The sequence below is a fragment of the Scyliorhinus torazame genome, chromosome 5 (genome assembly GCF_047496885.1).
Source record: "Scyliorhinus torazame isolate Kashiwa2021f chromosome 5, sScyTor2.1, whole genome shotgun sequence".
NCBI classification, from domain to species: Eukaryota; Metazoa; Chordata; class Chondrichthyes; order Carcharhiniformes; family Scyliorhinidae; genus Scyliorhinus; species Scyliorhinus torazame.
In genome coordinates, this window is record NC_092711.1 from 121,172,726 (window position 1) to 121,191,403 (window position 18,678).

The 18,678-nt window shown below is 46.1% G+C and overlaps 2 long non-coding RNA genes across 2 annotated transcripts; one reads left to right on the forward strand and one right to left on the reverse strand.

Annotated features, from left to right (window-relative positions):
• Positions 1 to 259: 259 nt before the first annotated feature.
• On the forward strand, positions 260 to 3,544 carry LOC140421784 (uncharacterized). Its single transcript, XR_011947070.1, has 2 exons — positions 260 to 347; positions 2,571 to 3,544. It is a non-coding gene; the product is annotated as an uncharacterized lncRNA (long non-coding RNA).
• Positions 3,545 to 14,057: 10,513 nt separating this feature from the next.
• On the reverse strand, positions 14,058 to 18,445 carry LOC140421771 (uncharacterized). The gene is made up of 2 exons (XR_011947058.1): positions 18,280 to 18,445; positions 14,058 to 17,195 (listed from the first exon to the last, which is right to left on the reverse strand). It is a non-coding gene; the product is annotated as an uncharacterized lncRNA (long non-coding RNA).
• Between the last annotated feature and the right edge of the window lie 233 nt (positions 18,446 to 18,678).

The following is an 18,678-nucleotide window of genomic DNA, read 5'->3' on the forward strand; positions in this document are numbered from 1 at the left end:
AATGTCTCCACCCTGTTGTCTATGACGTTGTTTGTGGCGAGAAGCCGGAAGCGGTGGACAGTGAGTGGAGAATGTTCATTGTGCCGCTCTGGGGCCCCACTGGGGTTTGTAAACCCCGCCCCCAGACACTGACCTCTCACCTGACACATCACAAAGCGCAGAATGATTGACAGCAGCACCGAACCAATAGGCGAATAGCGGACAGATCCGGAGGACCTGTCGGGAGCGACTGGTCCTCCAACCAATCAGCGCGAATGAGGAGGCGGGACTGGGCTGACTGAAGCATGCGCAATGTGATTAATGGCAACGCAGGAAAAGGTTCTTTCTCGGATCCACAATCCGTGAAGGTGGGAATGGCGGGACGGAGGGAGAGATGAATCAGGAGGGTTGTCAGGCACGCTTCGTGTACATGTTATATCGACCAAAAATCCGAAAAAATAACTTACCGCTACCTCGGGAACTGCAGCTTTGTTACAAACAAGATTAAGCAAACGCCATCTTTATTTGGCTCTGGCAGACGTACGCATGCGCCGTCTCAATATTGGGTTTGCGGCAGCAGTGGGTATGCGCCCTCGGCATCCTTTGGATCACTAGCAGCAATGCGCATGCGGACCCACCATCTTTATTGGGCACAGTAAGAAGTCTTACAACACCAGGTTAAAGTCCAGCAAGTTTGTTTCAAACACTAGCTTTCGGAGCGCTGCTCCTTCCTCAGGTGAATGAAGAGGTAAGTTCCAGAAGCATATATATATATATATATAGACAGATTCCTCACCTGAGGAAGGAGCAGCGCTCCGAAAGCTAGTGACATCGAAACAACCCTGTTGGACTTTAACCTGGTGTTGTAAGACTTCTTACTGTGCTCACCCCAGTCCAACGCCGGCTTCTCCACATCATCTTTATTGGGGCACAAGCAGCAGAGGACAGGCTCAGTCACCATCATTGTTGGGGGCAACATTTTTGAAACGTTTCTTCATGACAGAATGTCCAGCAAACTGCTTCACTCTGAGTTACAAATTCCTATTTATGGGGCAGAATATATGTCCAGGGCAGTGACAATAATTCAAATTTATATTGGGACTTGAACGGAATAAAACTTTGAAGACTTTCAGAGAAACGTTACAAAATAACAATTGACACTGAGCCACATGAGATATTAGATTTTAAGGCGAATCTTAACAGAGGAAAGTGAGTCAGAGTTTTAAGGAGGAAATTGAGGCCTTGGGAACACAGTAATGGTTGAGAGATTAAAATCGGGAATGCTGCAGTGGCTGGAATTAAATGAGTGCTGAGGTCTCGGGTGTGTGTGTGGAGGAGATTACAGTGATCAGGATGATCATTACCATGGAGTAAAACAATGAGAAATTTAAAATTGTTGTGCCTTTTAAAAGGAAGCGTTTGTAGATCAGTGGGCACGGGCTGGTGTGAGTAAGCACATGGGTAGGAGAGCTTTGGAGGGTGTTGTTTAATTTTGGAGTCTGGCTGTGAGTGCATTGGAATAATTTGGTTGAGTGGTAACAGAAGAATGTATGATGGGTGGTGCAGCAGATGAATAGAGACTGAGGTGGAGCCGAGCTATGTTCCTGAAGTGGAAGTCGGCAATCTTGGTGATGATGTGGATCTGTGGTCAAGAGCTCATCTGGGGTGAAATATTTCACCATGGTTGTGAACAGTCAGCTTCAGCCTCAGACATTGGACAGGGATGGAATTGGTGACAAGGGAGTGGAGTTTGTAGCGGGTGTGAAAGGGAATGGGTTCAGTCTTGTCAATATTTAAATGGAGGAAAGTTCTGCTCATCCAGCACTGGATGTCGGACAAGTTCAGACAGTGTGTGTCTTGGAAAGGAACTTTCAAGTGGTGATGTTCACATACATCTGCTGTCCTGGTCCATCCAGATGGTGGAGGTTAAGGGTTCAGGAGATTTTGTCAAATGGTGATTCAGTTGTTGGTCCATTGCTTCCTGTTACGCTCACTCCGTTCTCACTCTCTCTCCCTTCCCATCAATCATTTTGATTCTCTCTCTCTCCCCCACTACTCATTCTCTTTCTCTCTCACTCGGTTTCTCACATAACATTCTCTAGTCCAGAGGGTTATGGATGATAATAATAATCATTATTGTCACAAGTAGGCTCATATTAACACTGCAATAAAGTAACTGTGACCATCAATGAATATATTTAAGGCTCAGATGGTGAGATTTTTGGTCTCTCAGGAAGTCAAAGGACATAGAGAGCTAACGGCAAAGTGGAATTGAAGACTGAGATCAGCCACAATCGTTTTCAATAGCAGTGCAGGTTCGAAGGGCCGAATGGTCTACTTCTGCTCCTATTTCTTGTGTTCTTGCGGAGGCCCGAATCTTGTGTGGGCTCAGGCCGCGTGGCAGGTTCCCTTCCCTGAAGGACATTAACAAACTAGTTCACTTTTCACAAAAGGTTCAACAGTTTTTGTGGTCACTTTTTCCCAGTGCCGGCCCCACAAGTAATCAGATTCATTCAGCTCAATTTCACAACCTGCCTTTGTGTTTCTGTGGGTTCTCACACCCTTTTTTCTGTTTTAACTCAATTTCACAGGGTATTAGCAGGGAAGGATGTGCAATTGGGAAACTCCAACCAAACACCACATCAAAATCTGACAGTCGTGTAACTGATCGCAACCTGAATATCATCAGATTTTGAACATGGCAGGAAAAAGCACAGTTCACAGTGGAGAGAAACAGTACATGTGTTCTGTGTGTGGACAAAGTTTCAGCCGATCATCTGGCCTGTCAAAACACAATCACAGCAGGGAGAAACCATGGAAATGTGGGGACTGGGGCAAGGCGTTCAATTACCCATCTGACCTGGCAACCCATCGACGCATTCACACTGGGGAGAAGCCTGTCACCTGCCCCGAGTGTGGGCGTGGATTCACTCAGTCAGACAGCCTGTTGATGCACCAGCGAGTTCACACTGGGGAAAGGCCTTTCACCTGCCCTGAGTGTGGGAAGGGATTCACTCGGTCATCCCAACTGCTGACACACCAGCAGATTCACAATGATGAGAGACCTTTTAAATGCAGAAAATGCGGGAAGTGCTTTATAAGTTCTCGGGATCAGATGTCCCATCAAAGAGTTCACACTGACGAGAGACCGTTTAAATGCCTAGACACCGTTTAAATGCCTAGACTGTGGGAAGTGCTTTAAAAGTTCCGGGGAACTGGTGTCCCATCAACATGTTCACAATGACAAGAAACCATTCAGGTGCTCCGACTGGGACTGGGTTCAGACGATTATCTCAACTCACTACACCAGCGGATTCAGACTGGGGAGAGACCATTCACCTGCTCCCAGTGTGGAAAGGGATTCATTCACTCAGGCAACCTGTTGAGACATCAGCGGGTTCACAAGTAACTGATGTGATTGGATTTTGCTGTTAATCACATCCAGGATTGAACCATGTTCATCGGACTCGGTTTTGACTCAGATTTATAAACGCTAATCCAGTTATAAGGGATAGTATTCTGGATAAAAGTTAATTAATCAATAAAAGTCAATTATTTAACACAAGTGTGTTTCAAATCTTTTAACATCCCATCACAAGTTAGTTCTGTTTGAAGGTCTCTCCCCCTCCCCCGTCTCCTCCATCCTCACCTCAAGTGTGTGGAGTTCATGAAGCTTCTTTCTCACTAAGATTGAGACAATCTGATAAGCTGCTTTCCTCTCTGCCACTGGGCCAAACTGTATCAAACATTCCACCTGGTCTGAGCTCATCTTTCTCCAGTTTCTCTCCTACCCTCTATCTTCCTCAGAGCTCATCTTGCCCATTCGACCTGCCTCCTGCGCCAGGGTCCTGGGTTTGATTCCCGCCTTGGGTCACTGTCTGTGTGGAGTCTGCACGTTCTCCCCGTGTCTGCGTGGATTTCCTGCGGGTGCTCCGGTTTCCTCCCACATGTCCTGAAAGACATGCTTGTTAGGTGAATTGGACATTCTGAATTCTCCCTTTGTGTACCCGAACAGGCACCGGAGTGTGGCGACTAGGGATTTTCACAGTAACTTCATTGCAGTGTTAATGTAAGCCTACTTGTGACACTAATAAAGATTGTTTGATTATTATTATTTAACCACATTCTCACAAAAATGCTGACCATTCAACTTCTCCATGTTGTGTGATATTGTTCATAGTTCTGTCTCTTGGTCCTGTCACTCATCTTTAAATGCACCATCATCACTCATCCTAAAACAATATTTAACCCCACCTTCATTGCAAACTACCACATCAAAACCTCCCTTTCCTCTCCAAGTCCTTGTACTCTGTGTCCCCAAGGATGTATCTTCAGCCCCTCCTATTTCTTATCTACACGCTGCCACTAGGTGACATCATCCAAAAGCACCGTGTTAGTTTTCACATGGACACTGACAACACCCAGCTCTACCTCACCCCCATCCCTCTCCATTCCTCCACTGTTCCTCAATTATCAAACTGCTTATCCCACAGCCAGTACTGGATGAGCAGAAATTTCCTCCAATTAAAAATTGGGAAGACCAAAGCCATTGTCTTAAGTCACCATTAGAAATTCCGTTCCCTAACTCGCGAGTCCATCCCTCTCCCTGGGAATGTCTGAGGCTGAACCACACTCTGCACAATCTCCGTGTCCGATTTGACCCCAAGATGAGTTTCTTACCCCATATCCACACCATCACTAATGCCAGATATTTCAGTCTCCATAATGTCACCTGTCCACTCCCACACCAGCTGCTGCTGAAACCTCCTCCATGCCCCTGTTACCTTTAGACTCGATTCCAATACATTCCTGTCCAGCCTCTCACCTTCACCCCACACGGAAACGTGAGATCATCCAAATCTCTGCTGGCCGTGTATTTTCCCACACCAAGTCTTGTTCACCATCACCCCTGTGCTCACTGACCTACACTGGCTCTGATTAAGCAATGACTCCATTATTTGCATTCATGTTGTCAAATCCCTCCATGGCCATGAACATCGTCAGCCTTTAACCATGGAAGCAAAGAGCCCTGTTCAATGTGGGGAGAAACAGTTCCCGTGTTCTGAATGTAGATTATGTTTTAGCCGATGATTTGCCCTTTCGAACACTATGTAGTCTCGCTGGGAGAAGCTTTGGAAATCTGGGGACTGTGAAATAAGATTTAGTCAGACCTGGGGATTCATCGACCTATTCACACTGGGTAGTAACCGTTAATGTTCTCCGTGTGTGGGAAGGGATTCACTCAGTTCACCAGCCTCACTTCTTCATGGTCAATCTGTACTGGACTGTTACCCAGTGCAATATATCTTGCCTGAGGTTTGGTGCCCAGTACGGATCACAGTTCATGCAGCAAGTGAGGAAAAGACAGCAGGAATTTCTCTAATCTGTGGTTTACAAGGACACATTCTCTGGTTCCCAGCAGTTATGTTTCTTCAGTAATTTCCTCATTCTCCCTAAACTACCCTGCCTGTTAATTCTATTGTTTCTGACAGTTCCATTATTGTAACTATAAACATCATGCATCAGAATTTAATTTATTCTATTGCTCACTCTGGTTCTTTTGTTGAGGTTAATAACAGACAAACTCTGTCTCACAGCACCGAGGTCCCAGGTTCGATCCCAGCTCTGGGTCACTGTCCATGTGGAGTTTGCACATTCTCCCTGTGTTTGCGTGGGTTTCTCCCCCATAACCTAAAGATGTGCAGGGTAGGTGGATTGGCCACGCTAAATTGCCCCTTCATTGGAAAAGATGAATTGGGTACTCTAAAAAAAAATTTTAAAAATCAATTCTACTAGTTACATCCTCAAAATTCAATTTTCCCTTCATAAATCCATGCTGACTCTGTCCGATCCTGCCACTGTTTTCTAAGCACTCAGCTATAAAATCTTGATCAAAAATTTTCCCCACTTCCTGCATCAGGCTTACTGGTCTATAATTCCCTGTTTTCTCTCCATCTCGCTTTTTAAATACTGGAGTTACAGAAACCACCCTCCAATCTGCAGGAACTGTTCCAGAGTCTATAGAATCCTGGAAGGTGACCACCAATGCATCCACTTTTTCTAGAGCCACTTCTTTAAGTACTTTGGGATACAGATTATCAGGCCCTGGGGATTTATCAGCCTTCAATCTATTTCCCCAACACCGAGGGCGCGATTCTCCACTCCCGCGATGGTTGGGAGAATCCCCTGGTGCGCCATTTTTCCCCGCGACGCCCTCCCGCGATTCACTCAAGCGGTGAGAGCAGCCCCGTCGAGATCTGCACGGCGCAGGCCGGAGAATCGCCCGGGACACCCAAAATGGCAATTCTCCGCTACACCCGCTATTCTCCGGCCCGGATGGGCCGAGCGGCCTGCCCAAAACGACGGCTTCCCGCCGGCGCCATCCACACCTGGTCGCTGCCGGCGGGAACAGCGTGGGAACGCTGGGGGGATGGCCTGTGGGAGGGGGGGGGGGGCGAGGGGGATTCTTTCACCGGGGTAGGGCTCAAAAGGGGTCTGGCCCACGATCGGTGCCCACCAATCGGTGGGCCAGCCTCTCTGAAGGAGGACCTCCTTTCCTCCACAACCTGCAAGATCCATCCGACATCTTCTTGCGGGGCGGCCTCGGGGAGGACGGCAACGCCGGCTGGCGCCGGCCAACCTGCGCATGCGCGGGTGACGCCAGTTACGCCTTTTACGCAGCGCCAATGCCCGGCATGCGCTGACGACGCTGCTTTCGCGACACGTCCCCTGAGTTTCTCGCGGCCCCGATCCTAGTCCATTTTCGGGACCTGAATCGGTCGAGATCGGGGCCGCTTTGCGCCGTCGTGAACCTCGACGGTGTGGGCACTTAGTCGCGGGAGCAGAGAATCGCCCCATTTCTCTACTAATATTGATCTCCTTCAGTTCCTCCCTCTCAGTTGTCACAATTAATTTTGGCTAATCCAGCTTTTTATAAGATATGAGCTTGTTTCCCTAATTTCTTGATTACATACCAGAGAGGACACACTGAGACTGGTAAAATTAGCTAATTCATATTTACTTGAATAAACACGCCGCACGTCACTCAATGACATTCCTTATCCCTAGCAGAGATGCTAATTCTAAAACACTAGGAAATAACTGGGGGCCAGTTGAGCTCAGTTGGCTAGACAGTTGGTTTGTGATGCGGAATAAAGTCAACAGCACGGGTTCAATTCCTGAACCGACTAAGGCCCCACCTTCTCAATCTGACCCCTCGCCTGAGGTGTGGTGATCCTCAGGTTAAATCACCACCAGTCAGCTCTCCCCCTCAAAGAGGAAAGCAGCCTCTGGTCATCTGGGGCTTTGGCGACTTTAATTTACCAGCAAATAAGACAAATAAGATTACAAATCATTAAAGTGACAGATCGCGCTTGGATTTGAAGATTCTCCAGCTCTCCCTTCGCCTGTATCCATCTTGTGGATCGTTCTAATTCAGTATTATTTCTTCCAAGCCTCCAATTGTCCAAACTCAATTCCCTTTTACTTTAATTTTACTCCTGTTGACCATAACCAGTGTTTTCCATTCTGTCCTGATTGGAGTATGAATCAATGCCTTGATGATTTAAAAATGTTTTCTCCTTTTACAGTCACATTTTTAAAAAAATTGAAGGAATGTGGGTGTAATTGGCTAGGCCAGCATTTATTGTTCATCTCGAGAAGCCCTTGAGAAGGTGATGGTGAGCTGCCGTCTTCATCTGCTGCAGTCCCTTAGGTGTGGGGACACCCATTGTGCTGTTATGGAGGGAGTTGAAGGATTTTGACCCAGTGACAGTAATATATATTTTCCAATATATACATTTCCAAATAGGAATGGTTAGTGATTTGGAGGGGAACTTCCAGGTGGTGGTGTTCCCAGGTATCTGCTGCCATTCTGCTTCTAGATGGTGGTGATCCTGAGTTTGGAAGCTGCTGCCTAAGGAGCCTTGGTGAGTTACTGCAGTGCATCTTGGAGACGGTACACACACCTGCCATTTTTCATACGTGGTGAAGGGGGTGAATGTTTGTGGATAGGGTACCAATCAAGTACTTTGTCCTTCTTGAGTGTTGTTGGATCTGCACCCGTCCAGAAAAGTGGGGAGTATTCCATTACATTCCTGATGTGTCTTGTAGATGGTGCACAGGCTTTAGGGAGTCAGGAGGTGAGTTACTCCCTGCAGGATCCTAGCCTTTGATCTGCTCTTGCAGCTACAATATTTATGGCTAGTTCAGTTTGGTTTCTGGTCAATCGTAACCCCTAGGATGTTGACAGTGAGGGATTCAATGATGGTAATGCTATTTAATGTCAAGGGGCAATAGTTAGATCCTCTCTTGTTGGAGATGATCATAGTCTGGCACTTGTGTGGCACAAATGCAACTTACCACTTGTCTGTATAAACCTAGATATTATCTCGCTGCATTTGGCCATGGACGCTTCAGTAACTGAGGAGTCGCAAATGGTGAACATTGTGCAGTCATCAGCGAGCATCCCCGCTTCTGACCTTATCATGGGACTCCGGTCATTGATGAAGCATCAGCTGAAACTAGTTTGGCCTAGGACACAGTTTGAGCACGTCTGGGATTCATTCTTCAGTGAATTTCACAAAGCATTTCTGAATTAGTCATTTTACATGTGACAAATCACATCTGCGCACTCACACCGATATCCTCACATGAGGCAACATGAGCTCCATCCAATGCAGACAATTCAGAGACTTTCAGGTGATCTCATATTAAAACATAGAATTGTTTAAGTCTAATTGCAATCAATCAATCCACCAGTGTTTGTAAACAGTTCACTCGATTGTTTTTGTTTGAACAAGACTGAACGATTAGGAAGGACAGGAATTTCAGATGGTAAATTGAAATACATTTTTAAAAAAAAGATACCTAGCAATACAGAAGGAAAAGGGTAAACTTCTCAATACAGAAAGAAAAGGGTAAACTGATCGATACAGAAGGAAAAGGGGAAATTGATCGATACAGAAGGAAAAATGGAAACTGATCGACTCAGAAGGAAAAGGGGAAACTGATCGATACAGAAGGAAAAGGGTAAACTGATCGATACAGAAGGAAAAGGGTAAACTGAGCGACACAGAAGGAAAAGGACAAACTGATCGACACAGAAGGAAAAGGGGAAACTGATCGATACAGAAGGAAAAGGGGAAACTGATCGACACAGAAGGAAAAGGGGAAACTGATCGACACAGAAGGAAAAGGGGAAACTGATCGACACAGAAGGAAAAGGGTAAACTGATTGATAGAGAAGGAAAAGGGTAAACTGATTGATACAGAAGGAAAAGGGCAAACTGATCGATAGAGAAGGAAAAGAGTAAACTGATCGACACAGAAGGAAAAGGGTAAACTGATCGACACAGAAGGAAAAGGACAAACTGATCGACACAGAAGGAAAAGGGCAAACTGATCGACACAGAAGGAAAAGGGTAAACTGATCGACACAGAAGGAAAAGGACAAACTGATCGACGCAGAAGGAAAAGGGGAAACTGATCGATACAGAAGGAAAAGGGTAAACTGATCGATACAGAAGGAAAAGGGGAAACTGATCGACACAGAAGGAAAAGGGTAAACTGATCGACACAGAAGGAAAAGGGTAAACTGATCGACACAGAAGGAAAAGGGTAAACTGATCGATACAGAAGGAAAAGGGTAAACTGATTGATACAGAAGGAAAAGGGCAAACTGATCGATAGAGAAGGAAAAGGGTAAACTGATCGATACAGAAGGAAAAGGGTAAACTGATCGATACAGAAGGAAAAGGGTAAACTGATCGATACAGAAGGAAAAGGGTAAACTGATCGACACAGAAGGAAAAGGGTAAACTGATTGACACAGAAGGAAAAGGGTAAACTGATCGATACAGAAGGAAAAGGGTAAACTGATCGATACAGAAGGAAAAGGGCAAACTTAGCGACACAAAACAGACTTTTACCAATTCTCTTGGTTGATCAGGCTGTAAAAACATAATCCCTCTTCTACCCCTTCTTTGACAACAATTCTGATGGGAATCTTGCTTTGCGGATTCCAGTACTTGGCTGGCAACAGACCTTCTCCTCGGGTTTTAAATAGATCCTCCCTCAGTTTGAATAAACTGGTTAGAACTCAATGGTTGGGACTTCCGGTGACAGCAGGCGGGAGGCGGCCGCACAATGGAGAGCCCCCGCTCGGGAACGGCAATTTCGGGGCTTTAAGCCCGGTCCCAGGGTCCGCGGAGGCGGCAGAAGGGAGAAGGCACGGAGGAGGCACTGAGAAGACACAGGAGGGAAAAAAACCCCAAAGAAAAATGTCGAGGGTGAGCAAAGAAACGGCCGATATAAAACCAGCTGGAGGTCCGTCGGGGAGTGGAAATGTCACCGCGGGGTCACCAGGAAAAATGGAGGCTGGAGCACCAGGGAAGGCCGCACTGCTTACGGCTGAAGAAATAACCAAGGTGATGGCTGCGGAATTTGAAAAGCAGTTGGCGCAGATTGCGAAATGCATGGAGACGGCGAGGAAGGAGATGAGGGAGGTCTTGAGTGTGCTGGTGGAGGAGGCGGTTTCCCCGGTGAGGACGGAGGTGGCGAGCGCAGTGGCGGAGGTGCGAGAGCAAGGGGAGGTGCTGAAGGAAGTGAAGGAGACGTTATTGCAGCACGGTGATCAACTTGCCTCGATGGGGAAAGAGATGCGGAAGGTGATGGATACTAACAAGGATCTGGGAGGAAAAATGGAAGACCTGTAAAATAGATCCAGGCGACAGAACTTGAGGATTGTTGGGCTGCCCGAAGGAGTTGAAGGACCGAAGCCGACTGAGTATTTTGCCGTGATGCTGGCAAAACTACTGGGAGAGGGGGAGGGCCCCTCCCGATATGAACTGGATCGGGCTCATCGGTCGTGCAGGCCTGTACCAAAGGCGAGTGAGCCGCCAAGGGCAGTGACTCTGTGCTTCCGTAGGTACAGGGTGAAGGAGAAGGTCCTGAGCTGGGCCAAGCAGAAGCAGGTGGTGCAGTGGGCTGGAGCTGGTATACATGTATACCAGGACTTTACGGTGCAGCTGGCAAGGAGGCGGGCTGCCTTCAACCGGGTGAACAGGGCACTGTACATTAGCAAGGTGCGGTGCGGCATTGTATATCCAGTGAAGCTGAGGGTGACTAACAAGCTCAGGGACTTTTATTTTGGAACGGCGGAAGCAGCGGAGGAGTTTGCGAAAGCAGAAGGACTGTGGCAGAACTGACAAATTGAGGAATGGTCATGTGCCGATGTAACCTCATGACTGTATTTTCTTCTTTTTTGTATCACTGCGCGCGGGTGTAGAGATTAAAGGAGCCAATGTGGTATATATTTGGACAAGGGAAGGGACGGGACTTTCACTCAAAATGAGAGTTCTTTGGGGTGTCGGTGGATATGTGGGGTTTATGAGCTAAAAGGGGATCTTTGGGCTTTCCTGGGGCCGGGCAAGTGGGAAAGGGACCCGGGCGGGGGCCTCCACGCTGGCCGGTGTGTGCCGGCCAGTGAACGGGAGTGAGGTGGGGGGAGGGGCTGCGGCCATCGGAGCCTGGCAGAACAGGGTCCGAGTGGTCTAGCCGGGGTGGAAAGTTGGGGGGAAAGGAACCGAGGGTAGGGGGAGGGGTTTTACAAGAGGCAGTGGTCGGGAGGAGCTGGAGACCTGGGGTGGGAGCAGTGTAAGATTAAGGGTGACTACGGGTAATCCCTGATTTCTCTTTGTCATTTGTTTATGTAAACATGCAGGTTGAGGTTTGGGGGTTGGTGGGTAGATGGGAATGTTGTTGTTATTATGGGGACTGACATATCTTGCTGATTATTGTTTATTGTTGATGGATGTAAATGTGGGAGAAAATGTGAAAATGGAGGAGAATTTAAAAAATTTTTTTTTAAAAAGAACTCAATGGTTGGTCAATTTCATACCTGAATCGGTTTGATTGGGTTTTAACCATTTGGGTAAATGTCGCAGATCGGGATACAATGGGAATGTTTAATGTATCCCTCCCATCATTGTGTGACCTTCCAGTTCCAAATAAGGTTACCAAGGGTGTGAAGACTTGTTGCTAACCATCATATCAGATCATACATTCCTTCTCACAGAAGCTGTAATATAGAATTTAAAACAGGCTTACACAGTTTTAGGTACAACCAAGTCTTTTAACACAACCACTAACAGATTATTAAATCTTCAATTAAAATCAACTGAGGCACACTACTTATTTAATAATCTGTTTCTGACTAGTGAATAATTAATACACATCATTGATTAATACAAATCGATCAATTGCTGAATACAAAATGCCCTTTTCATTTAAATGTTAGTTTCAAAATGGCTTCCTTGATCTTATTAGCTTACTTCAGTAAATATGATGCGGAGATGCCAGCGTTGGACTGGGGTGAGCACAGTAAGAAGTCTGACAACACCAGGTTAAAGTCCAACAGGTTTGTTTTGATGTCACGAACTTTCGGAGCGCTGTTCCTTCCTCAGGTGAATGAAGAGGTATGTCCCAGAAACATATATATAGACAGATTCAAAGATGCCAGACAATGCTTGGAATGCGAGCATTAACAGGTGATTAAATCTTTACGGATCCAGAGATGGGGTAACCTCAGGTTAAAGAGGTGTGAATTGTGTCAAGCCAGGACAGTTGGTAGGATTTTGCAGGCCAGACGGTGGGGGATGAATGTAATGCGACATGAATCCCAGATCCCGGTTGAGGCCGCACTCATGTGTGCGGAACTTGGCTATAAGCTTCTGCTCGGCGATTCTGCGTTGTCGCGCGTCCTGAAGGCCACCTTGGAGAACGCTTACCCGGAGATCAGAGGCTGAATGCCCTTGACTGCTGAAGTGTTCCCCGACTGGAAGGGAACATTCCTGCCTGGTGATTGTCGCGCGATGTCCGTTCATCTGTTGTCGCAGCGTCTGCATGGTCTCGCCAACGTACCACGCTTCGGGACATCCTTTCCTGCAGCGTATGATGTAGACAACGTTGGCCGAGTCGCACGAGTATGTACCGCGTACCTGATGGGTGGTGTTCTCACGTATAATGGTGGTATCCATGTCGATGATCTGGCACATCTTGCAGAGATTGCCATGGCAGGGTTGTGTGGTGTCGTGGTCACTGTTTGCAGCAAACTACCCAGCCTTCAGAACAGTGAAGATTTAATCACCTGCTAATGCTCGCATTCCAAGCATTGTCTGGCATCTTTGAATCTGTCTATATACATGTTTCTGGAACATACCTCTTCATTCACCTGAGGAAGGAGCAGCGCTCCGAAAGCTAGTGACATCGAAACAAACCTGTTGGACTTTAACCTGGTGTTGTAAGACTTCTTACTGTTCAGTAAATATAAAATGTAGCTCATCTGAAAATGAATCATTTCTACTGAAACTTACTGCCTAGTCCCACTTATATGTGTCTGTAAATATATTTGCTCATCTCCCCCTGAGTGCTTCAATGTCTTGGGCAGTGGCCAGTTTATCAAATGCAATTCTCTTTGAAAGTTCATCCACAATGATACAAACATCTCCAAGAGAGCCATCAATTTATTAATCTCATCTACACTTTCCTTTCATTAAAATATACATCAATACCACATTGTTATATTCCACTGAACAACACCCAGTGAGTTATTCCAATTCCCATTTAGTGGGGTTATTTTTCGTTAACTTTATTCCTGTGCTCAATCACTTCCTCTTATACAATTTTACATATCCCATTATATATCTCATTAATGAGGCTTAGAGAAACTTTATTGTCCAGTACTCCTACTACCTTTAAAACAGGAATCAGACTTTCCAATTTGATTCCAGATATCAACAGTTTAGATGTTTTTTATTTTCAAAATTAGTTCAAATTCAATTTGCAGTATTGTGGGGCTGACGGGTTTTCTTAATCTTCAATTTATTTCCCCAGAGGAAACCTTCTTTTCCGATTCCCGGGAACCACCCAGATTGGTTGTCATCAGGTTTTGTTCTAAATATTTGATAATCCCCCTCAGCTTCAGGTAAATCTCCCTTTCGAAGTCTGAAATAGCAAAGCTATAATTTTACTTCATCAATTTTGGCAATTGTTGAGGAAAAAAATAACAGCGCTTCGAGTTTTCGCCAAAGGTCTTTTATTTAACACGAAGTTTGTGGAGGGAGTTAGAGTGACCACAGTCCTTCTAATTGTCCCCACTTTACAAAAGGCAAGGCAGTACTTTATATGGTACAATAAGCAATATTTAGAAAAACGAGGCATTCCTTTGATAAGCCCAGAGACAGAAAAGCGAGCAGATTTAAACAACAGGCCTTGAATTCCTAGTCTAAGGACAATAATAATTGTCTGCTGTCAGCAAGAATGTGCAGCTGTGCACTTGTTTACATAGTCTGACCTTCTGCCTATTACATGTAGAACTTCTTGACTGAAATAAGGCTAATATATCCATCATGCTTTGCCAAATGCCTATTGCCATGAAATATAGTCAAGCAGCTGGTTAAAAAAGAATAGAGGGTATTCAGGCAACTAATCCGCCAACTAAAGTCCCTTCTACAGCAAAGCTTACTCCGACTTGCTGGTTATAAATGGTATTTTTACGTCAGAATCAGAAGTCTTGGCAATTGATTTGGAGGCAAGTTGCATATCTCCCATCTCAAGCTCTTTCTCGCAGAAAGTAACAAATGGCCTGAATGGTTAAGGCCAAAGTCATTGAAAGGCAAAGCCTTGAGTTCAAATTGTCACCATGTTGTGATACTTGATGCCAGTTCTTGAATTCAGAAATAAAACCTTCTCGATCTCTTGCTGCAGCATCAGCACAAACCCTGGAAACCTGTTGAATCCACTTGGATTTGTCCAAGAGCCCAATGGGTTAATGTGTTCAGGAGAACAACCAAAAATGTGAGAGCAGAAATAATCCCGAGTTAATGATGAGGTGTTATTGTTCAGTGGTTACATTCCCATCTCTGAGTCAGGAGGATGTGGGTTCAACTTCAGCTCCAGAAACCTGACCATAAAATCCAACTGGTATTCCGATGCTGTACTGAGGGAATACAGCACTGTACTGAGGGAATACTGCACTGTACTGAGGGAATACTGCACTGTACTGAGGGAATACTGCACTGTACTGAGGGAATACAGCACTGTACTGAGGGAATACAGCACTGTACAGAGGGAATACAGCACTGTACAGAGGGAATACAGCACTGTACTGAGGGAATATTGCACTGTCTTTCAGAGGAAACCTTCCAATATAAACCCATCTGCTCTTGCAGCTGGACGTTAAAGTTCTGCTGATGATATTTCGAAGGAGGAAGTTCTCACGGGTGAACTGCTCAATATAAAGCCCTCGGTGATGAGCACTGAACAGATAATCTGATCATAATCATAGTTCTGTTTTGAACTCACTTTCTTGCTTCACAGATGCTGCCTGACCTGCTGAGTATTTCCAGCATCTTAATTGTGTTTGTAGGAGCCTGTTGTACACAATCTGGCTGCTGCATTTCCTACATTACAACAGTGACTATACTTCAAAAGAACCTAATTGTCTGTAAAGCACTTTGGGACATCCTGAAGTTGTGAAAGGTGCTATATAAATACAAGTCTTCCATTAACAAAGGGGAAAAGACCCAACAATGGAACAGTCGGTAAGAGGACATCAATCAGTCTCCTCTTATCTTAGAGAAATCTAGGATTCCAACACTGTCCATTTAATGCACTTCATGTCCATTCTATTAATCCCATTATCTGGGATTAACATCAAGGGAAATAAATCTGAACTGTCAAAATGAACATGGTTCATTCCTGGGTGTAGGAATCCAATCCCTGTAATCACATGTGAACTCTCTGGTGTGCCAGACGATTGGATGGCCGAGTGAATCCTCTGCCACACACGGGGCAGGTGAACGGCTTCTCCCCGGAATGGACTGGCTGGTGAATCGTCAAATCTCTTCTGCTTTTAAAGCTCTTCTCACAGTCAGAACATTGGAATGGTCTCTCATCAGTGTGAACAAGTTTATGTCTCTGAAGCTGCGATTTCAAAGCAAATCCCTTCCTACACTCAGTGCAGGTAAAAGGTTTCTCCCCAGTGTGAACTAGCTGGTGATCCCGGAGATTATATGGATTAGTGAAACTCTTCCCACAATCAGTGCAGGTGAACGGTCTCTCTTCAGTGTGAATACGCTGGTGTCTGAGAAGGTGTGCTGATTTAATAAATCCCTTCCCACACACTGAGCAGATGAACGGCCTCTCTCCAGTGTGGACACGCTTGTGATCAGTGAGGTGTGAAGAACAAGTGAATCTCTGCCCGCACTCAGAGCAGTGGAATGGTCTTTCCCCAGTGTGAACCCGTAGATGCTCAGTGAGGTTGGATGAAGACCGGAAGCTCTTCCCACACTGAGAGCAATCGTACGGTTTCTCTCCAGTGTGAACTCGCTGATGTGTCGTTAGGATGGATGCTGAAGTGAATTCCTTTCCACAGGTGGAGCAGGTAAACAGCTTCTCTCTTGTGTGAACACGGTGATGAATAATTAGATTCCCAGCATTCTTACAGCTTTTCCCACAGTCAGAGCAGTTGACAGTCCTCTCCCTGGTGTGACTGCGTCGATGAGTTTCCAGTTCTGATGGGGATCTGAATCCCTTCCCACAGTCCCCACATTTCCACGGTTTTCCCATGCTGCCGGCGTCCTTGTGTTACCAAGGCAGTGACATAGGGGTATTGTCACTGGACTAATATTCTAGAGACCAGGGTAATGCTCTGGGGACCCAGGTTCAAATCCCACCAGGGCAGATGGTGAAAATTGAATTCAATAAAGATCTGGAATTAAAAGTCTAATGATGACCACAAAACCATTGTCAATTGTTGTAAAAACCCATCTCGTTCACTGATGTCCTTCAGGTCTGGCCTACATGTGACTCCAGATCCATAGCAATGTGGTTGACTCTTAAATGCCCTCAGGAATGGGCAATAAATGCTTCCAAACCAGCGATGCCCACATCCCATGAACAAATTTTAAAAGAAACAGGTTTCTCCCTGTGAATGGTGTGATGTTTGTTCAGGCTTTGTAACTGATTAAAGTTATTTTCAGTCAGTTCACTGGAACACTCTCACTCGGTGTGTGTGGGTCTCGGTGCTTGTCCAGTCACAATGATGTTTCCGATTCTTTCCCATACACAGAACAGACAAACATTTCTCCTTCCACATTCAAAAGCTGATGATATTCAGATCCTGATGAACGTGTCAAACCTCTCCTTCCAATGCCCTGTAAAAGGAGTTGACAGTGTCAGTATCACTTTAATTCCAGAGAAATTCAGAACAAATAGTTCTAATTGCTGTGGAATATTCTTCCCTCTTCTTTACCCCCAAATATGTTGCCCGATCAAAGTAAAAGAAAGCAAAATCGCAACAAAAACAAAGGAACGTTAGGACGGTGGTTAGCAATGCTGCCTCACTGCACTGAGGACCCAGGTTCGATCCTGCCCCCGGGTCACTGTCCATGTGGAGTTTGTACATATTCCCCGTGTCTGCATGGGTCTCATCCCCACAACCCAAAAAAGATGTGCAGGATCGGTGGATTGGCTGCACTAAATTTTCCCTTAATTGGAAAAAAAAGAATTGGGTACTCTAAATTTTGAAAAAGAACAAAGGAACGTTTTTAAAATCTAAACCAGAATGTTGATTTCAGTGTCTCAGAAACACTCTGCACCCTGAGGTAACAACAGCTGTGGAAGGTATCAAGCGTACTGGTGGACAACTCATGGTCCCACTCCAGGGCCACCTGAACATGGACAAGACCACAGAAGAGAGGCCGGCAGCCAGAGGAAGCCCTACATTCTCCCCCATCTGGATCTACAAATTGGTGTTTTAAACAGATCAGGAGCAGACCCTCCGCTCCGACTAGCCCAGACCCCTCTGTGCAGTAAAGTTGACCTTCTAAAACAGCACCTTGCCTAAGCCCACACCCTACCCTATCCCCATAACCCCATCGAACCTGCAGATATTTGGGTTGTGGGAGGACAGCAGAGCACCGGAAGAAACCCACGCAGACACATGGAGAATGTGCAAACTTCACAGCGACAGCCACCCAAGCTCCGATTCGAATCCGGGTCTCTGTCGTTGTGAGGTAGCAGTGCCAACCACAGTGCCGCTAATTAATAATTTTAAACTATTCTGAATAAGTGTGCTTCCGGTAACGACCCAGTTGGAAGAGACCCTAAAATCCTGCCCATATTCTCTCACGTCACCCTGACGCCAGCGCATGCGCTCTTCTCCTCGTTGAACCAACATGGCGGCCGTTCACCCGGGCCTAATCACAGGCACATTACACAGAGCCACAAACTCGCTACCTCAGGGTCTTATTTAGGGTTCGCGTTGTTCACTCAGGAGTTGAGAAACTCTCCCCGTCCAGAGCCGACTCCATCGCTCCCCCTGGGATTCCATATCCTCACCAGTTTACTGCAGCCCATCTGCACCCAGTTCCCTCCAACTGCGAACAGAGGAGCCACCCAGAATGCCCCGCGGCAAGCTGGCCCTGGAGCATGTGCACGCAGCGCCTACGCACTGAGCCAGTTGGATAGAGCGGTTTCTGGGCCGCGGGGATTGTGGGAGCTATGGCCACCATTCATCAGCTGCACTAGGAAAGAGTTTTTTTTTAATTTAAAAAAAAAATAACCTTTACTGTCACAAGTAGGCTTATATTAACACTGCAATGGGGTTCCTCTTGGGGTCTGTGGAAGAATTCCTGG